Source organism: Lycorma delicatula, chromosome 6 (genome assembly GCF_047948215.1).
Source record: "Lycorma delicatula isolate Av1 chromosome 6, ASM4794821v1, whole genome shotgun sequence".
In the NCBI taxonomy this organism is placed as follows: domain Eukaryota; kingdom Metazoa; phylum Arthropoda; class Insecta; order Hemiptera; family Fulgoridae; genus Lycorma; species Lycorma delicatula.
In genome coordinates this window covers 96259657-96283442 of record NC_134460.1, presented here as the reverse complement: position 1 = coordinate 96283442, position 23786 = coordinate 96259657, and the positions used below count along the sequence as shown (strand labels likewise).

At 28.3% G+C, this 23786-nt stretch overlaps 1 long non-coding RNA gene across 1 annotated transcript in view; it reads right to left on the bottom strand.

The window, feature by feature from the left end:
• Window positions 1-11729, bottom strand: part of LOC142326479 (uncharacterized) — a 390885-nt gene extending 379156 nt beyond the window's left edge. The window contains exon 1 of the long non-coding RNA XR_012756793.1: window positions 11533-11729. This is a non-coding gene — a long non-coding RNA (uncharacterized LOC142326479). The remainder of the gene's footprint in view (window positions 1-11532) is intronic.
• Between the last annotated feature and the right edge of the window lie 12057 nt (window positions 11730-23786).

Here is a 23786-nt window from a genome sequence, read left to right as displayed (position 1 = left end):
GACATATCATAACTGATACTTATTTTCATTTTCATATATAATAATATTTTGAGAGCAAGATTCTTAGTGCATTGTAATTAAGTTACAAATACATAGAAGAGTTTATAATACATTCTTTAAAGTAGGTTCCTGAAACTTATTTTTAAAAATTCTGGAAAATATTTTTCTAAATTTTTGCTAAAGAAATTATTCGTAACGAACTACGTTTGTGAAGCCCCTTGAATATCAGTTACACTGATATTCAAAAATTTTGGAAATTGTATTTAATGTAGATTAATTACTTAAGACCCTGAGAGATATTGGAATCTGCGTGATAAAGTTTGTAACGAGGAATACGATTTAGAATGCTTAAGAAACAAATAAGTGTACTTACACATTACATGTGTAAGTATAACTGATATTTAGGCGTGTTGGAAACTGCATTTAATGTAAGTTAATTACTGAAGACCCTGGCAGATATTGTAATCTGCGTGATCGAGTTTGTAATGAGGAATACGATTTAGAATGTGTAAGAAACATACAATGAAGAAAAAATTAATCAGTTTATTTTAATAGGATTAAATGCAAATAAAAAAGTAAATAAAAAAGAAAAATACCTAATCATAAAAATAAATTTAACAGAACCACTATATTAACATCAGTTTAATAACATGTAACTTCATGTACTTATTACAAAAAATGAAATGAATAAGATTAAATACACGAAAAATTAGAATGCAAAATAAATTGTACGTATGTATTTTGCTTGACAAAATAATATTTTGCCTATGACTCGTATTTTGTTTAATATAACCTTTTTAACCAAAATAATTAAGAATTATGGCGGTTTTTTTTAATAAGATTTATACTTTTTTGTTTGTTTATTTTTTTAATACGACAAAATCGGGGTACTTTTGGGATGACGTACAGATTCAAAATGTAGCACAGATGGTGGTAGAAGGTAAATTAAATAACGTAAAAATTGAATAATATATGTGCCTGCCCTTGCATATATTATATTTCACGGATGGTTTAAAGAATTCAAAAAGAGAGGAAGCTGAACAGCCTCCGTTAGCGCATTACGCCAGTGTTCGTTTTGCATAGATGTCCCGTCCCAAAAAAAAACCCTTTTAACCCCAGGGGTCGTACGTAATAAACCACGCTTGGATAGTAAAGAAAAATCCACCCCATCCATCCCTTACAATAATATAAATGTGAGATTCACCCTTTGAACCGCCACTGTTATGCATGTATCATAACCTTCTATAGAATTTCATTACTTTCTATAGAATTTCACATTAAAACCTTAGTTATTCATTCTAAAAAGATAAGCACTACGTATTTATAATAATCTGAACAAAAATTTATAAATTGAGTTTGTTCGCATCATAACATCGTAAATAAAGGTACTTTTTTCGCAATGTTGTAATTAAATACAATTCTTTAGATAATTGTTATACTAAATATTAATATTATAAGCATAATGTTAAGAAATCAGATTAAAATCTTTATGCTATGTTTTTAGAGGCTAGCGTATATCTGCAGACATGTCAACTAATAGTATATGCTTACAACTCCTATATACTTGGCTATAACCTGGCAATCATGGATATAACATGTACAACAGTATTTGGTTTATGGATATTAAACTTTTTATCCAATTAATTTTTTTTTACTCAGAATAAGTTATGATGAAGATTAATATTTCAATTTTAATGTTTTTCATTTTTTCAAATCTTTATGATTTTTAACTGACCTCATGTCTCAGGTGGCTCCTAGTACGCGAAGGTTTTCGTTTGACAAAAGATATTTCTATAACATTTTATGCTATATATATATATATATATATAAGATTATGATTGTATCATAGGACGCAAGAATGAAGGACATATAATTCATGCTTCTGAAAATGAAAGGAACTGTCTAAGTACTCCATAAGTTTTATCCAATTTTTTATACATATATACTAACATACAGGGCTTTGCTGGCCCTATAAGCGTATAGAAATTTAAAGATTGAAAATATTTTTTTAGTAATTATGTGTAGGCTATTGCTCTCACAACTATTCATTATTAATGAAGAATTAATTGTCCGCATTATTGATGCGGCCGAGCAACTTAAAACCAACCCTGAAGAACTAAAATGAGCAATAAAAGCAGTACAGAAGCGTGCCAAGAAATGTGTTGAAAATGGCAGGCGGGTTCAATTTTGAACATCTATTACAAACTGGTTCGTATCATGCACTTTGGTCCATTGAACTGTTTCTAAAAAAAATTCAAATTTTTCTAACTTTTTTCTTGTTTTATTCAACTTATCTTACACCATTTTGTTTAGAATTAAATTCTCTAAAAGTTTTATTTTGAATTTTTATGTGTTTATTATTCATTTCACAAAGTACATAAAACACAAACAACAGGGTAATTACTCCAATTTATTATTCCAATTACTCCAATTATTATGGGAGTAATAAATTTTACTCCAATTTATTGGTTTTACCTCAGATTTCTCAAAAGCTACTGCACCTACGGTTCTATTTTCTTAAATTTGTCAGGTCAAAAACCATAAGAAATCACTAATTTTGTTCGTTAGTTAACGTCCTAAACATTTCAGTTCTACCTCATTTTAACGGTGTAACTGAAATCCGAGCCGTAATTCGCAAAGAAGCATTTGTAGGACATATGTTTATGTGAACTTTCCCATTATTTTCACGAGTAGAATAGGTTACAAAAGTTCCCACCGAACTTCGTGGTACACTTTGTATACTATGTACGAAATTCATTATTTTCATTTTGTTCGACAAATGAGAGAATGAACGTTCAAGAAAGCTCTTCGTTTTACATACCAATGGAAAATATATTTTAGTATGATTAACATTATCGTTATTTAAATATTTTCAAAATTTTGTTTAAATTAGACAATTTTTACATTTTTAACATAAAAAAATAAATTATATATGATTTTAAAAGCACACCATTTAGTCATAATTGAGAAAACTTAACCGGATCACCCAAACGTTGTTGAATGATTATATTTATTCATTAATCTTTCCAAGGAGAGATGTAATATGTCAGAGCTGAAGTTCTGAAGTTTATAAATTTTAAAAATATGATTCACGTATGTAGGAACAAAAATGTTACCGTTTAACAAACAGTCGTAGAACCAAAAGAACTAATTAGTTGGTACACAGAAGCGAAGTCGTAACGAAATGAAAAATTAATTTGAAATAAAAATAAATTTTAATAAATTCATTAATGAAATATTGTATAGCATGCTTGACGAGCATCAAAGGAAGGTGCATGGTTTATGTTGTTCGAGCATGTTGGCTATTAGCGGCAACCTTGGAGTATCGCCATGGTAAAGAGATATTCATTAACCTACAGGAACTAGCGTCCTTTCCTTTTTAGCTGATTTCAGGGATGAAATATTTAAATTTTATCAGTTAAACAATTAAGTGTAGTTAGCCCGTAACAAATTGAACAATTAGTTAAAAAACCACATATCCATCCGTACAAAATATAATTATAGTTACTATGTATATGGTTATATCGATCTAGGAAGATTTTCTACAAAACCTATTTATTTATTATTTCTTACATTTAAACCTCTTGGTGGTAAACCATAACCGTAGTCATGCGTTTATGAACGTTTATAAACGTTATTACTACCATATAAAAAAAAAACAATGTCATTAATGGAGTTATATTAATACACTTCTTAAACATTTATATTAAGAAATTTAAAAAGCATTAAGTTCTTTACTGGGAAAACTCAATCTACGAGGAAAAAATTCTTATTCAAAATTTCAAAAAAATTGTTTTCTTTGAATGTTGATAAAATAACTATGAAATTTAATTTTTTTCTTCAAACTAATTTTTACTTTCCCATCTAACGCTATAGCATAGCTATAGCTTTTAAGGGAAAGTATTGTAATCGGTACAATTTGGACATATGAGGTTTTCACCGGATCTTGACGTTTTGACAAGTAAGGAATCCTAAAAACCCGATGGAAATTTTCCGGATGTTCGTATGTACGCGTGTGTATTCGGCTTGCACTCTTTATATCTCCAAAACTACTCGACCGATTTTTACCAAACTAGGTCAGATTACTTCTACACATAAGGTGTTGATAACATTTAATGTTCAATTTAAAAGGTTAAGGGATGAGATTGTACAGGAATGTCACCCTCAGTATCTCGATATTTTGCCTAATTATAATTTTATTTTTCTTAGGCATATTTATTAACAATTAAAAAAGAATAAAATTTAAAAAGAATTTTACAATATCGCATCCCAACCCCAAAAATTATCTAAACAAACTAACGGCTAAGGGCATACTGCCTCAATAGTACCTCTCACCACAAGTAGCGCTAGTGTAGCACTGATGTACAACTGTTGTAGTCGACTGTTATGTTGTGACGTCACAAGTGAGCGGTAGAGTTGAATAAATGAATAACATTTAAACTGTAAAATAGTATCTCGAACTCGATCACCCGGTTGACTCGGTACATGGTGAGTTAAGCTTCGCGGCTACACCAGTCTGCCGACCGTACAAGCGAAATTTGTTCTATTTAAGTTATGAAATTACAATAGTATAGTTAGTGCCAACCGTTGCCACTAGTACCGACGCACCTGCGTGTATTAAATATGGTACGCGCGCGCGCTTTATTTGAAATAAATTAACAATTATAATATTATTAAATTGAATTAAGAAAACAAAAAATATTATATTTAAATAAAATGATAAACACTTTAAATTAAGTTTTGTGTGTATTTGTATGTTAGCCGTAATTCAGAAAAATGCCGCGTGACGGGAAAGTCCCTCAAATACGTTGACGGATTTTTAAAAATAAAATACTATCCTGAATGATTAGATTTGAAAAAATCTATATATACACTTAACAAGGGGGTTAAGCCCTTCTGAGAATAAGTTAAGATATAATTTAGCATTTAATAATTCTATCGTGAAAGTTATAACGAATTCAGTTTTGCTGTTTTTAGGTAATATCTAGATAATTATCAAATATTCGACGTAATTAACTTTAATTTGTATAAAATCAAAACCTAAGAGAAAGAATTGTATTTCGAGAAATGTATAGGAAATATAAGAGCACACAACCCTCTCGGCAAACAATTCAGTTTTCTACGAGTTGACTAAATTACAAAAAAATATACTTATTTAAGATGGATTAGCTACTTATAAAAAATCATCAGCATTTTCTAATAAAAAATAAATCACATTACTTACCTAAAAATTAATAGATATATCGATAAACAAATAAACAAAAATAAAAATTAAAAAACATACTAAATCTTTCGTTAATCAAATGTTAAAAGAGTGCGATTCAGAGACAGTTTCATTAATAAAAAAAGTATAAACATTTTAAAGAAACAATAAGATAATGAAAAATTTTATCCATCTTCTTGATCCAAAAGAATAAAAATAAAAATTTAAATATTCAATCTGTCACCAAATAAGTAAATTTAACAAAAAAAAAACTGTCAATACGACAGAGAATGCGACCAAAAAAAATACTCTGAAATTGATCTTGTTCGAAATACTTTTTAAGACAAATCCAACTATTATAATTACTTCATTATCTACGCTTCCAGTATAGCATTTGAAACCAAATTTAAAACTATATGATTTTTTCTTTAATTTAATAATTAATTCATCACAAATAATTAAAGACTTGTTCATTGGATTATAATAAAAAATATTTTAGTGTATAAAAATTCCAAGTATACTGGGAATTCAAACTCAGAATCTTCAGGATAAAAGACGAAGACATCTTTTCTTCAAAACACAGCTACTTTTAAAGCAGTCGGGTTAGAAATTATATCTGAAAAATCGAAATCAACTAATCCGTGTTTATCGTTAACAATAAATAATTTGCTATAAGATGTTCAGTTATTATTATACTGGAAACTGCTAGTCCTACGTTGATTTAAGTATATTTTTACAGTGAAACAAAATTTTATCGTATTAAACAACATTTGCAGACTGTAAAGTATGAATACGGATAATAAATATCATAAATAATGAATATTTATAATTATTTATATAACATATATCGCAGGTACTTTGATGCGCCAAAGTAAATAAATATTGAAAAAATCTGTATTTATTTTATTATATAAGACCAGTAGCAAATACAGAAAAAACAATCGTTATTTAAAAGGTTAAATTTTTAAGTCACAATTTACAGTAATATTAATTTATCATCACCAGATGAATAGAAGCAAAATCAATTATCTAGATAAATATTGTGTAATTTAGTTCCATAAGAATACATAATAGTAAATAATATTACATGTCAAAATTATCTTTAGTTTTTTGTTTTTTTTAATAAGGGTTGAATATTAAAAAAGGGGATGTTGAAAATGTATATTATTGTTAAAAGTAAAGGGGTAGTCGTTTTATTATTAACGATCATTAACCGGATGTGAAAATAAGGGCTTATTAGACGAAGATCAGACGGACAGACAGGCAAGCACATCATTCACAAGAGAAGAAGAAAGACGAAGAGCTCCTCTTTAGAATAATTTTACAAATAGATCGTCCTAAAGGAGAAGGATAGAAATAAAAGGAAAGGGTAAGAAGAAGAGCGAGCATGAAAAAAAACATGCAGGTATAATTGTCGACCGTTACTTGTAATTTTAAAAGGCCAGCATCGAATGAGATAATAGAACGTTGTCAGTTTGTATGTTACTAACCTTTATTATAAACAATTTTTTTTTTTAAGAAATTTCTCGGGGAAAAAAATTAAAATTATAAACGTATTGTAGATTTATTTTTATGAAAGCTGTAAAGTTTCAAATTTGATTTTATCTATCGCATTATAAAACAATTAGATGCTTTATTTTAAATAATAAATAGTACGAGTATAAAAAATTTCCTTTCAGCATGCCGGAAGACGGAGGTAGATTTAACCGGTGCTAAGTAAGGGATAAAAAAGATTTTCACCTTAAAGTTAAGAAAAAATTCAAATTTACTCAATACGACAACGGTTGCACGTGAAAAAATTTTCACATATTTACCTTACGACAAGCCCCATCTTCTTACAATTCCAGCAAAATTTTGGTCATCCCTTAACGTAAAGGTTGGTCATATCGAAAATTTTTTCAGACAAAAGTTTTAGGCCATGTTTAGAGGACTAATGACCACTTTAAACCGATTCAATAATGTGCTTATTAAGGGAGGTATGATTTTTTGTCTTCAAAACCCCATTTTTATCACCCCCCCTGGGCCAATGGTTGGTGATATCAAAAGCTTTACTTAAATAAATTTTAGGCTCTTATCCAAAGAATAGCAAGACCTTTGAACGAATTCGATATTTTACGTAATAAGAACGTTATAGCGATATTTAGTTTTATTCGAAAAAGCCCTCCAATTTCCACCCCAATGGTCCAATTTTGCCCATTAACGAAATCGATCGAGATTTTGGGTCGTTATATTTTATGTATCAATTTGAAAATGATTGGCGCTAAATTACGGCAGTTATCGTGTCCACAAAAAAGTGAAATATATATATAAACTTTTAAACTGACGGTGGTTTTGGGGTCTGGAAGACGTGAAATACGAAGATATGTCGAAATTTTCTGGAAGTCGAATCATGGTACTCATTATAATATGTAGCTTTCTAATGAAATCTACCTGAAAATGTCGAATAACCAATTTAACGAAAAAATTATATCAGAATTACAGAATTTCTCCAATTAAAATGTTTTATCCATTACACGGAATATTAAATGACAAAAATATTTTTTCTACAAAATGTTTATCTAATTTTTAACTAATTTAATTATTGAAAAAGGAAACCTTTATCTAAAATGCACTCCCAGAAATATACTTCATTCAAAAGGAAAGGAAGTCCATCTTCAAAATTAAATAAAGATATTACATATTTTCATAAAAATTATTTCAAATTTTATCGAATAGATTTTGTCGGGCGTTTTTTAAAAAAAAAATAATAATAATAATTCTGATCAGACTTGGTGGATCTTCAATTGTTTTTTTTTTATTTTTAAACAATACAATGAAAGCTTACTCAGCAACTTTCAATAAAGCCCAAATCATTCGTTTTTGCATGATGAAAGAAAAAACAAAACACAAACAAAGACTTCCATAATTTTAATTTTTTTTTTTTTTTATAGCCTAGAATTATTATAAAAATTTCAAAGTTATTTCGTAACAGATTATAGTTGGCCTGATATGAGAATAAAAAAAAATCTAGTATGGTTTATTTTATAACAAGTGTAAAATACTACATTAAATTCTCAATAACGATTTATTAAAAAAAAATAATCGTTTGAGATTTCATATTTTTATGAAAACTATCGTTAGATGTTCAGTTTGCCTGTTGAACACAGCCAACAATTAAAAACTATTACAAATAATAGTAAATAAACATATTATTATTTGTAGCGTAAAAAAAAACAAACCTTTTACGAAAAAATGTAAAAAAATTTAACTGCAGTTGTAAAATAAAAATACCTGATTTGTATATCATATTTTCTACTTTTTAGTATTACAGAATTTCGTTTTAGTTTTCATTAAAACTATTTTTCAGTTATAATATTAGTTTTACTTCCTAAATAATCATTATAATTAACTACATACGCGCGTATATCAAATTATTTATTTTTTTGTATTTATATCTGTTTTTTAATAATTTTTTTACAAGACTACTGATGATAACAGTTTAACAATTGAAAAGCGCGAGTCTAATTCTAGAATTTTACTTATATATATATAAACATCTTATGTGTATATATATATATATATATATATATATATATATATATATATAAATATATATATATATGTATATATATTTATTATATATATTATATATTATATTTATATATATTATTATTATATATATATATATATATATATATATATATATATATATATATATATATATATATATATATATATATACTTATATATATATATATATAAATATATATGTTTCATCAATATTTTATCCTAGTCATTTTTTTTCAATCTAGTATACGATCAAGTAAAAAACAAAAATAATGAAGCGTAATAAATTAGATAATGAAAATTTAAATATAAAGACAGAAAAACTTTGTAATAATTTTCTACAAGTTGAAATTTTCTGCAAGAACAAATTTTGTTTTGTATAACTTAATGCTAAAATTTCAGAAATATGAATTTATATTATAAAGATTTTATGGAAAGGGTGAATGAAATAAAGATGTAAAACTATATTTCAGAAGAGTCAGAAGAGTTTTTATGTTGAAAAATAATCGAATGGTATAAATATAAATTTACGAAAAAGAAAGAATTTCTTAAAATTAATAGTGTTCAATATTTAAGAAAAATGTTTAAGAATTTTTCAAAATGAAGATTCAATTAAGGCATTCAGGTTTAATGAATTTGGTTCTAGAAGGAAGTATGAACAATAGCAAAAAAAAAATTAAAGGATTAGATTATAGAAACAGATGTTTTTTATGTGTCGTCGGAAAATTTTCAAGACACGTGCATGATTAATGCTGAAATTGTGAAAAAAATATTACTTATATTTAATCAAAGTATAAAATACTACTAATAAATAATTATTATTCATTAGTAATACTAATTAAAGTCTTTATTTACTTAGTGTAATGTAACTGTACCGGTAAATGTGTAGCCATGAACAAACTCAGGCCAACAATTCCCGAGACGTGGTTAATTGAAACCCAACACTAAAGAAAAGTTAAATCAATTTCCTTTTTGTATTAAAAAAAAAAAATGAACAGCACAAATTTCCATGATTTAACCTGACGTAATTTTAATTTTAATTACGCCTTAGGAAATATTAATTAATTATGAAAAAAAATTTGGGTCCGATTTTCCTCCTTGATCAAATGCCGCTTTTACCTTAAAAATTATACAGCATTAGATAAAAAAGAGAAAAAATCAAAATTCATAGTAAAAATTGTTGGATCCCCATTGACCCCATTGATCAAAAATATTTTAATCATCAAAACTATATTATAACTGCTACAAAAAATTAAAATTTTTATTACAAAAAATTTGGGTTCCAGTTGACCCCCTTGTTCAAAAGTAACCTCAAATAACATTTCCAAAACTTAAAAAACAGATTAAAAATTGTATAAAAATTATATACAATTAAACAAAAAAATAAATTCTTAAGTCGAATTACATGGGATCCCCTTTTTTTAGAAAATTGTTGTAATGTTGTTTACATTAATATTATATAAGAGTACACATCTCATTCTTGAAAATGTTGTCTTGAAATTTCAAAAAAATAATATATTATGTATGGGTCCCATTCAGCCTTTTGTTTTTTTTTGGGGGGGGGCTTTTGTGTAGGTCCAAGAACAAAAAAACGTAGCAGCTGCAATTTTTACCTATAGTTACTATAGTTTTGTTATTTAATAGGTATTTGCAATCAAATATTTTGAATAACAGTAATTTGTTCTTTTAACCCTTTTTCCTTCCTTGTAGGAAGTTTTGTGATCGCCAAATTTTTTTGATTAAGTATTGTGATCGCCAAACATTTATTTCAGATTTCAACGGAAATATCCATTTTGACCATCCTGAATCCATTTTGACTAGTTTCGGCGTGACGTATGTACGTATGTATCTCGCATAACTCAAGAACGATTACCCGTCGAATGTTTAAATTCTGGATTTAGGACTGTTGTAACATCTAGTTCCTTTTGATTGCAATAAACTGAACCAAACGCGTCCAAAAAAGCCCAAAATTCAAAAGAATTTGGATTTTGGACTTTTTCTTAAGTGCAGTAATAAGCCCTCATTAAGCGTTTTCAACGATATATCGTACTAGTACATATTTCATTGGTTCTGGAGTTATATGTTAATTAATGAAATATTTGGGTCTTAGAAGGGGAAGACGAATTGGTTTGAATCAGACTTCATCTCCATTTTTTTAAATTTAAATATAAGGATTTATTAATAATTATTACCTCTGATAGTAAATAAGTTTTACGATAAGTAATAATAATTCAATAATAACAATAAAAAAAAGATATGAAAAATAGCCTAAGTTAATAGTGAAATAAATTTTTAAGTACTTTTAAAAATGTGTACATGTAATTAATTAGGCGTACAAGGAAGTCATGTGGTGTCCACATCAGCCTTTTTTTAATAAAAACGAAAGATAGGCGCATTTTAAAATCAATTTATATGAAATAAAATCAACCAAGGTAAGATAAAAAAGTAACCTTAAAATAAAATAAATTCGTTTCAGGCAAACAAAAGTGTTATTTGCCATTTATAAATAAACAAAATCTTTTGTTGTAAAACACAGATAAGAAATAATACGAATGGTAAAACAAATAAAAAACGAATAGACGGAAATGAAAAATGCTCTGGAATGGCTATAGCTGAAGATAAACTAACAATATTCTAACAGTTAAAAGATAACCAACATCATATTTGTTCATTTCCAGACAGTACATAGACTTAAAATATTATTATTATCGCTTTGCATATAATGGTAGTACAATTATAAAATTGCGTGGTCTAAATTAAAAGAATGAGTAATGTTTTTTTACCTGTTATTTGTTAATTCCAAAACAATAAGTATCCTCTTCTTGAATTTTATATATACGAAAACAAGACAAGATTATACTAATTTACGGCGTAATTTCCTTTAAAATAATAAAATAAAGCTTCTATACAAAATTAATTAACAGTACATTATCACAATATTGTTTAACACATGCACTTACAAATAATTTGAATAGCAGAACAACTGACCGCACGAGAGTAGTAAGTAAATTGTCAAGTAAAAGACGTCGTTAGGTTATACTCACTGAATTAGGAGAGCACGTGATCCATGTCGCCGGGCGACTGACCGCATGGAATCGTCACTGCATTGTAATGACACAAGCAGTTAATCAACTGATATGAACATAATCATCAACCTACCTATACTAGGTTGTTTGTGACTACATCATCATTGCTACGCAATAATCATTCTGTGTTACGCTTTAAAAACTGCCGTAAATGATATTATAACTTCTTCCAATGTTATTTGTCCAATCGTTTAATAAATTTTAAATGTTTTTAATTAAAAATATAAACAAAAATTCCAATAGAGAGGTTCTACAAAAACAATTTTCATTATTTTTTTTTTAATATTATATTTTTATCGAACGTGGCGAATTATAAATTTGAAAAGAGGTAAACAAATTAAATTATTTATCAATACACTCATAATATTGCTAGGAGGAAAAACATATAAACATTTGCAATTGTACTTTACAGTAAACAAAATTTACCGTATTACCATTTTTATAATAGCACGTGGTAAAGCCAGGATATTTTTTTTTCAGTTAAAGAAAAATACTTAAGTCCATTTGGTTATCCTACGTTATCCTTTCATTTGTGCGCACTTCTGGCAGAAAATTGCAATAGAATTTCGGAAAAAATATTTAAAAAAATCTTTTTTTGTAAATTTATATTTTAAAAAATTAATAAAAAAATATGCAAAACATGTCCAAATTTTTTGATGTTGGGGTTCAATTAATCACACGTCCGAGGAATGGTCGATCTGAATATATTCAAGACTATACTTTTACCGGTACGTTACCCTTACAAGAGGTTATCTAAGTAAAGACAGTTTCATTGTAAAAAATTTATTCTGAAAACTTTATAAATATTTTTCATTTCTCTTAAACTACATACCTTATATTACTTCTGGGTATAATTTCCACATTAATTAAGACATTTATCATAGCGATACACCAACTTCAATATACCCTTGCCGTATTCTTCTACCGCCAGTCGATTCAGCCACTGATTAGCAGCATTTTTAAGTTCATCGTCACCCGCGAATTGCTTACTACTAAAAAATTCTTTCAATTTCTCAAACAAATGGTAATCAGAAGGAACTAAGACCGGCCTATATGATGGGTGATCGTAAATTTCCCATCTAAATGTTCTCAGTAAGTAACGTGTACGACTCCGCAGCGTTTGGACGTGCATTATCGTGCTGCATGACGACGCCGTCAGTCAGCCACCTACGTCGCCGATTTTGAATGGCGCCCTGTAACTTACATAGATAGGCTTCTGCGTTTATAATCATTCACATGGCATAAAATCAATCAGCAGTATGCCAAACCGATTCCAAAAGAATGTAGCCATCAGTTTGCGTCCAAATGGCTGCAGCTTGACCTTTGTTGGTCTGGTGACCTTTGTTGGTCGGTTGGTGATTGAGGATGGCGCTATTCACTTGACTGTCATTTTCTCTCTGGCGTGTAATACAAAATCCATTTTTCATCGACAGTAACAACTGAATTAGGCAACAGATCACCTTTATCTGTGTAACGCATCAAAAATTCCATTCCAGATCCCATTCGGTTTGTGACGTTCCGTTAAGCACCCGACGTGCACAAACATTTCTGCAGTCTAAATTGTCATGAACAATGGAACCAATAACAGCTCTTGAAACATCAGGAAAAAGAAGGGCCAGGTTGGAAATCGTTGAGCGACGATCTTTTCCGATTTCAATAACGACCCGTTTCAATAAATCCTCGGTGATTATCGAGCGCCTCCCCGAACGCTCATCATCATGCACATTAATTCTGTTATTTCTAAACCTTTCACACCATTTTCGGGCGTTTCTTTCATTCATTACATCATTATCGTACACAGCAACCAACTGCCTATGAATTTCAGCCGGTTAACATTTTGATGACTTAAAATATGTATGACTCCACGTATTTCACAGTGGGCAGCAAAATCGATTTTCCTATTCATTTTATAACTAATAACTCACACATAATCAAAAATACTACAATGCAACAACTTACAGACAACAATGCAGTGAGTTCATTACTAGTGTGGCCATGAACGACATAGTTTTCCAACCTTAAGGAGAGAAATTTCCCAGCGGTTTTTACTTTAGATATCCCTCGTACAAACGTAAATTTGATGAGTCGCCGAATGACTTTAATTGTTGATGCGGCTAGAAATAAAAGTATTAAGATATAAAAGAAAAATGTACAATTTTTTAAATATTAAAAAAAAGATTGCAAATTGAAATGATTAAATAAAATAAATTAATGGAATCTAAAACTGAGATAATAATATATGAATCACTTACATATGAACTAAAATATTTATTGCGAATGCCAAGAAGCAGCAATATCATCCAGAATTTTCTAAAACACATTGCGATCATTCGTTTTCACGTTTTCCTTCATAATAATTTGCAGCTCTAGAAATTTTCCTGCTATGACTGATTTACGGCATGTTTTAGTTTTGGCTTCACCGTATAGTCGTTATATTTTTTGAGTATATGACCTCGTAAGTAAGTGGATCAATGAAATGCTGCAAATATTTCGTATAATTCTTGTGCACACAATTCCTGTTCAAATTACGTATACCACTGTATCCTACCCATAATCAAAAATTATTATTGAAGCCGGTGCAATGTGCTCTTCTATAATCAGGAATAACATATCGCAGAAAAATTATCTACTTCAAATATGAAGCATTCCCATTTTTTATGGCGTAACCTTCCAAACGTCTATGCTCCTGAGGGACTCTGCCGACTTTATTCTTCCTCTTTAAGAACAGAGATATCTACTGTCAGACCCCGGCCGTCCGGATGAGGCCTACAGCGAAGGCAAAAGCTGAGTTCATAAATCACCGATGTAAATGTCTACCGAGGCATTTACATCGGTGGTATCCCAACGAGACCAGGCTTGTTACTATGAGATGTAAAACGTCAGAGGGTGATAGACGACGAAATTTGGTCTCCATGTATTCAACATCATATTTTATAAAATATATAGGATTGAAAATTAGAATATGGCAACCATTTGAATTCTTTAATCATTAGCAGGTCTGTAAATATTATTTTTAATGAATTATCTTTTATATTTGACTAATATTAAACTTTTTATTGTGAAAAAAATGTTAACTTATTTGTTGAAAACGGTTGATAATTAGCTAAAATTGTTAAAAGTTGGTCTTACAAAGATTATACTCCTACATTTTTGTTCATGTTTTTACTTATGATAATAGAAATTATTATTAATTGTTTTTAATCCAATTAGCGAAGGAAGAGAAAACAGGCTCAAAATTGCCAGATATGTAATTTTTACTTCCTTGGTACCAAGTAAAGGAAGTATTGTGATCGCGAAAATTTTAAGTTTTCAGATTTCAACGGAAATATCCATTTTGACCATCCCTGAATCCATTTTCATTAGTTTCGGCGTGACATCTGTACGTAGATATGTATCTTGCATAACGATTAGCTGTAGGATGTTGAAATTTTGGATTTAGAACTGTTGTAACATCTAGTTGTGCACCTTTCCTTTTGATTCCAATCGACTGAACCAAAAGTGTCCAAAAAAAGCCCAAATTCAAAAAATTTGGATTTTGGTCTTTTTCTTAACTGCAATAATAAGCCCTCACTGAGGTCTTTTCAACGAGTACTTATTGTTATTGGTTCCAGAGTTACAGCCAAATAAAATGTTAATTAATGAAATATTTTGACTTAAAGAAAGGCACATCGGTTAGAATTAGACTTCATGTCCTTTTTTTAACTTTTTTTTTATTTAAAGATATTGATTTATTAATAATAATTAACCTCTCATTGTAAAAAAAAAACAATTTACGATTAATAATAATTCAAATAAAAAAAAAAAAAATATCAGAAGTTATTAATGAAATAAAATTTTATGTATTTTCATTTAAAAAAAAAAAATGTGTATGTGTAATTTAATAGGCGTACAAGGAAGTTATGTGGTGTCCACATCAGATTTATTTCTATGTTGAGTACTGTTTATTTTTCTTAGCTTCATTCTTTTATCATAATGCATAGTGCATAATTTTTGTTATCGTTTTAAAAAAAATGTTTGATCAAACTTTATTTTGAATAAATATTTTTAAACAAAACAAAATGGCGGGTAGGGGAAAAAAGCGAGGGATTTGTACACGTGAATTTTCTTATTTATTTTTGTCCTGAATCAATCCCTTAAGTTTTGGTCAACACAATTTTTTTTAACAAAAATTAAATTTTTATTTACTCATGTATTACTTTTTTTTTTGTGTTGAGCAAACACAGAAAATGAGAATTTTGTTCAGAATTTTTACATAATTTTTCTTTAGAACTATGAATATGAAAATTTCAGATTAAAAACATACTTAAAAAATGTTTAAATGTACCGATTATTAAGTATTTGAACTTAATAAACATACCTAAATAGAGTATTAGTGTTTTTATCCCAAATCTGATATGGTTGACGATGCATAGGTCTCTATCAAAGCTCTCAACGAAGAGGAAAAAAAGAAAAAAAAAAGATTAATAAAGAAATAAATGAAAATTTATTTTTATAAATAACTATATTGTGCTGCAAGTGTGCAAGTTGTTAGACTATTTATTAATGTAGGTATATTTTCGTGTATTTACGTGTTTGTGTGTGTTTATGTGCATTCAGTTTCCACACTACTTAAAAGAGATTAGTAGTTATTCTAGAGCATTATGTTTTGCAAGATAAGGATCTCGAATAAGTTACGCAAAGCACCTTTTTCGAAATTAATCAATAAGTATTTCTGCATTAAATTTTCGATCTCGATATGAACATTATCTTTGTAATTCAAAAATTACTAATCTGTTTGTTTATAAGTGTATACGGAAACCTATGTTATTACTGTAGTAGTTAAATTTCAAATGTTTATTAAAAAGTATTCCTTATTTTAAGACAATTTTTTATGGCTACATAAATATGTGATATTATTATAATAAAATATAGTTTTTAGTTTCCTCTTTTAGACTTAGAATACTTATCTTTAATTTTGCTGTTGCAATGCATTTCAAGCGAAAGCAGTATTTATTTAACAAGGAATGAATCTAGACAAAATTAAATTATAAAATCTAGTAAAATTTTATATGGTGCATTGAACTGAAGTTTAAGTTTGTTTTGGCGGGAGCTTTGTGAAGCCGATATCGGGCCAGCCTCTAGACAGAGTAAAAACGTTGGACCTGCGCCCTATGTTGATAATGAGAATGAGCTAGTGACCCACATCCCTCTACACCCTGTTCTATACAACTTCTTCCTCCTCGCTCATTAACCCCTCGCCGTTCTACACCACGCCGCACCACGTATCGTACGATTCATTTTCATTCAGTAGATAGCAAAGCAACCACCCTGTTTCATTCATCCGACGAGTCTACAAATCCCCCCTTCTCGTTTCCCCAATATCCCCTTTTACAACTACCATCCCCATTACTTCCGTATCTTCTGTTCTCTCTTCTGAACGAATTAAACAGCCAGTCTCTGAATTTTACCGTGTGAGTAAATTATCCATTCTATAACTCCAACTCCTTAACGTATTCTCCTTCTAGCAAGATTACTTCTAAAGAAAAATGTTATTATGTCTTTTAGATTATTTAATTTAATTTTTATTTTTATTTGTTATCAACTGACTAAATTACTGTCGTTAAGCAATATTTATTTACATCGTATATTTGATGTCTTGTGTGTGTGTGTGTGTGTTACAGTATAGAGTACGAATAATCTTATAAACAATTTTTGTCAAAATTTCTACAACGTTTTGGGGTTGTTTTCTGAAAAGTATGTTATGTTATATATACCTTAATAATTAAAACAATGAATTTAAAGTAAATTATAACTGCATATCTACCTACGTAATTGGTGTATACATGAATATTTTTATAAAGAAAAAGAATGAGGAAAGTAATATTATTAGCTCAACTATTTCTAAGATCTGTAATTTTATTCACATAAACAATAAATATTTATTTGTTTCTGGTACTAAAATTCTACAATTTTTTTTCTGACTTTAAAATAAATTTATTTATTTAAATTATTTAATATATTAATATACATAATTAATGTTGAAGAATACAAAATTTAAAGAAAAAAGATAAAAATCAAAATACATTATTATCTTCAAAAAGCTGAGTACATTATATAACCGTTTAAATATTTTTGGTTTCTTGTTAGAAGATAAATAATTATCGTAAAGATCAGCTTGAATCGTTTGCAACTGGATTAAATTATATTATTTCAGTTGGAAACAACTTCGATTAATTTAAATTTATATTAAAGGGTACATATTCGAATATATATAGTGGAGCTTTTAATCGGCATACGAATAATAAAACATGATTACATTCAAAACCGGTACAAATCAGCGTTTGGTTGCATACTTGGAGGATAAAGGTTAATCCGGCCAAGTCCACCCACGTGACGTTCACGATAAGGAGGGAAGATTGCCCTGCGGTTCGGTTAAACAGTGTACGGTATCGCCGTTAGACGTCGAGAGATCATATTAGGGAGAAGAGGAAGTTGCTTGAAATTAAGCTTAAAAAGATGTACTGAGTGTTGGGTAAGAGATCACAACTTTCTTTGTCCAACAAGGTTCTGTTCTACAAGGTTTTATTGAAATCGATGTGGACGTACGGAACTGAACTCTAAGGAACGCCCAGTAATAGTAACGTAAAGGAGGTCACTCAACGGTTTCAGAATAAACTTCTACGGAACATCCCTGCGCCGTCGTTTGCGAGGAATGCTGAAATCTACGATTACATAGGCATTCCAAACGTTTGAGGGGAAGTTGGAAGTCTAATTTCAAGACAGATGTGTCCAGGTTGGATAAGTATATTGATCATCTTGCTTTGAATCTGTTAGACAACAGCGACAACGTTAGGGGACTAAAAAGGCTCAATGCGCTGGATCGTGTTGGTGGCCCGTTTTGATAATCCAGTTTGGCGGCGTAGCTCTCACGTTGATTGTTTCTTGGCTGTTTCAAAGTTACTCTTTCGTTTACTTTTCTATTTAACGTTTTATTTATTTTGTTGTCTTAATATTAATGTTGACTGGACATTCGAACGGACATTTAAAGGCACTATCAAATGTTATTTATGTTATAATATTATCTGATTGTTATTTTATTCTATTGTTTTTGTGTTGTTTGAGGAGGATTGTCATTGGGTGGTCCTCTTTCAAGTGATGATCAGTCATACAACTTACTAATAGATTCATTGTAAAAGCTTGATATATGTAAATAAAGGAATTCAGCAAAAAAAAAAAAAACAATCATCATCAATTGACTCTGGGGAAAAGTAAATAAATAAATACTAATTAACAAATTACCAGTGCTTTGAAACATAGTAAAACCAATAATTTTATCAGTGTTTTTTTTAAATAAAAGAAAAAAGTGCAAAAAAAAACTGTTGTTCTGTTAGGCAATTGCAATAGAAATTATAAATTTAGCTTAAAACCATCTAAATAATTTTCATTAAATTGTGGTAGCCAATCTGAATAGGTTTTCGAAGTTCTGATTTTTTTTTAATGTAATTTTACGCTTTATTGGCCTCTCATAAAACAACGGTTGCTTATAATTTTCATTCTTAATTAAAAAGCATTGTTAAAAATTACCTTCTCAAAAAAAGGTTTTAGTAAATATTGCTTATTTATTAATATTTGATTTTTTAAAAATATACGATTAAGAAATTGCAACATCATAACAAACCCCGATTCTAACATGTCCCGCTCCAAATTTTCGACCTTAAATTAATCGTAACTCAAGAACGACTAAAGTAATCTTCATCAATTTTTTTTTTTTTTTGCATAACGTCAGACACATTACTACGCCATATCTAGATCTCAAACGAATTGATCCAGTAGTTTTGGAAATTTTCGAGCCACAAAATTTTATGCATAAGCCTAAATATATATATATAAACGAAAGAGCCCCAATGAATCCCCCCCCCCCCCAATTAAACCATGGGATTGTAAGTAATACCGTACTTTTCTTCGAAAAGTTGATAAAAAACAGTATATTAGAAAAAAAAAATCGACTGGATTTTTTCACACGCACTTATTGAAAAATTAAAAAAATATAATTGTAAGTAAAAAGAACCTTTTTTTCTTTTTTTTTTTTAAATAGTATTTCATGGAAACTGAATTAACTTTAAAGTATATCCAATCGATTATAAAGTTATATCAAAAATTAACTATTAAATTAACTTTACAAAAATTAACTATTTAATTAGCTTTACAAAAATTAACTTTAAAGTATATCCATCAGCTTATAACGTTAATTAATTTAACTTAGACTTATATATGTTTTATAATTTATTGAAGTTAATAATATTGAAATACGTAAATATTCTGCAGGCCTAAATCTTCTTTATGTTTTTATTAGCACCTTCTTGAATGTTTCATTAAACTTCTAGTTATAAAACGCGACTTGTATAATCATATTATACACATTGGTAACAACCATTAAACTAGTATAAATGTAATAGGGGTTCGAATCAAATATGAAAACAACATGAAATAAGTGTATATAATTCTTTTTTTTTACGCTATAAGTTATAAGTGTACCTGTGGTGTGTTTGATGAAGTAGGGGTTGTAACGTATTGTGTAAAACTACCCTCTCCCCTTACTTTCTGTCTACAGGATGGTATCCAATCGTTATTTCTTTTATATATTAGTAATATCCCGCTATTATACAGGCTTATATTTATATGTGTTCTGGAAAATAATTTTCAAAGGATCTTATAACTGTGAATATATAATTTAATATTTACGTATTATTAATTTAATCATATTGTCCAAAATATTAATTTTATTCGTTTCTTTTTAAAATTAAATTGTTAAACTAATCTGCTTTAACGGACTAAAATTTTATGTCAATACATTCTTTAATTTTTTTTTCCTCAATAACAATTATAATTACAATCGACTCTCCTGTGCAGCCATAAGTAAGTTTCCTGACACGTGATAAGAAAGTCCTTATGGAACCCCCAAAATAGATAATACACAATAAACAGTTGCAAGCAAACTTAAAGTCAAATATGAAATTTCAAGCTCAGTCATAAATCATAAGCCATTAATTTCAGCACCATATAATCCACAAAACAAACATTAATAACAAATAAAAAAGAAAAAGATAGAGAATAAGAAATTAGATACGACACCACTTTTTTTTTATTAAGAAAATTTTCATTTTTCTTTCATATACCCTTTACATGAATAACCAAATAGACTATATATTCTTGAAAGTATCAAAGATTAATAATTTATTGTTTCATGTTAATATCGAATAAAATGTTATTACACCCGGAAATTCAAATAGTTAAAACTACTAAATTAAACTAGTTACGTAAACCCGTACTTAATAATAGTATAAAATAAAACGGTACATAAAAACTTCCATCGTTCAAACATAAAAAATAGCATAAAATCCGATAAAGGGATGCCACAGAAAAACAAAAATTTTAAGAGGGAGTAAAACACAAACCAATCAATTCTTTACCACGAGGAAATAAACTCTTATGATGATCATGATAAACAAGAATCATCGTGTATCTTAAGCAAAATATCTTTAACAAAATAAGAAGTTATAACTTTTTTTTGGATATGATATTAACTATTTATATAACTTGTTACGTTTTTAATTCAACTTTATAGTAATTAAACATTTTATAGTAAAATTTTATAGTAAATAAACTAAAGGTATTATGTGCTCTTTTTGTAAACCATTTGTTATTTTTTAGCCTTAGGAGAGCCACAGTCAAAATTAAAAAAAAAATGTTTCGCACAAAAATATCAAAATTTATATATTTTAATTGCTTTTTTTATGTAATTTTTTTTAATTAAACCAACCTCAACGTGAAAATTAAAACAACTTGTTCCCGAATGTTTTAAAGAATTCTTTCTGTAAAATGTACTCAAAACTATTAAATTATCAGTTATTAAAAATCAGTTTTGCTAAAACGAAGATGAAGTATATATTCTTCTTGGGAATAAAAACAAAGGTTTTAAATTTTATCTTTTTCCGTTAAATGTTTTTGAAAGAATATGTGTAAATTTAAAAAAAATATTACCAAAAATTTATTAGTAAAGGGTAGTTTAACAGAGATTTGAAATCGTAAATTTTCCTATTACATTTTTCATTATTCTGAATGAATAATTGTCAAAGATAGATATTATTCAAAAGGAGGGCTTCCCAGATAAATATTTAAAGTGAAGAGATGATATATTAAAGGTTTGAAATGAGTAAATTTTAGTAAAATACCCAGTTTTATTTATGAAATTAATTTTGTTTTCCAAACACAAATACTATATATTTCTATTTTGTAATTTCCTGTGTACAAAAAAGGTTGAGATAATCAGCTAATATGAAAATTATCACAACTGAAATATTTTCTTTTCACTCTCTTAAGATAATGTGAACAGGATTCTTAATAGTTTACAGATATAAATTTACGTGTACCAAAAATTACGTCAATAGCCTAAAAAAGATAAAAAATAAAAAATTTTACTTTCCTGGTCTCATAGCTATAGAGCTATACCGCAAGAAGGAAAGTATGGTAATCAGTCAAAAAATGGGGTATGGAGTTTTTGCATTTCTCAACGTTTGATGACCCAGGGATCCCATAAAACAAACAAGTGGAGAGATTATGTCCGTACGTACGTGTGATGGCGTGTTTGAAGTTTAATAACTTTTGACTGAATAAATTCATTTTGATGAAATTTGGTACAGAGAATCGTGTATATGGGGCAATCTATTTGTTAATGTTCGGGGTCAATATCTCTAGAAGGTGAGGTAGTTTCATTGGGGTCAACTTTATCAAATTTTTCAATCAAAAACCCACTTTATTATGCTCAGTACATGTTTGCAGGCTTATCTTAACATTTTTAAGAACGTTTGATTCAAAATTTCCCCCTTCCACCAAAATAAAAAAAAAGTCTTTTTATTTATTGGATATCTTGTACCCGATTTTTAAAAATATGTTCTTAGATATGGAACTGACCCAGAAAAAAAATACTTTGGAGACAATTTTAAGGGGGGGGGGGGAAGTTGATCAAAGTTTAAAATAATGATTTGAAAATTTTTTTACACATTTTTAGGTTTATTTAATACTATTATAATATGTAATAATATTACAATAAAATTTCATTTTAAATTACCTACAAACCAAAAAATAAAACTTAAGTAACCTTTAATTGGTTGTATATTTTTCTGTGGATTTTTTAAATGTCTTCATTTAACATAGTAAACGTAGAAAAATCAAAAACAATTTCTTGATGGTGATAGGGAGCAGATAAAGTAAAAATACACAGATTTTTAAAACAATTTTAAGGTGTTTTTTGGCATATTGAATCACATAATGGTAATTTTACAATTAAAATTCATCATAAATTACCATTTAATCAAAAAAGATCCCTTAGGAAACGTTTTTCATGTGTTATTATTTTTCTACAATATAATAATAAATAACCGATGCCAGGAAAGTATTACAACTTTCTTTGCAGTTTTTTTAAATTAAATATCTGTTATAACAAATTGTCCCATTTCGGCAAATAAAAGCCAGAAGAAAATTTGCATTCTTTTCTACACTTTACATAAGAAAACCATCTAACTACATATAAGAAACGAAACTTTGTGGGTGACTGTAAAATCATTACACTAAAAACAACGCTGTAAAATATAAATTTTCAGTTTTAAACTTACTTCACGCACAAAATGGGGGTTATCTGGATTCTGGAGTTATCTTACTCAAAGTTTAAAATTACAGATGAATCATTAAGATTATTCTTGAGTTATAAAATATTAGCAGAAACAAATAAAAAATTACATTATAATTAATAAAACATAACAATAATAAAAATATTTACATGGAAATAACAGATGTTTACTAGTATTTCCAGGAGTTTAGTACTCAAAGGGTTCTTTTTAGAATAATTTGTTAGTCTTATCTCTCAGTAGATACACACCTATTATGGTACCATCTATGAGACGATTAACTACATT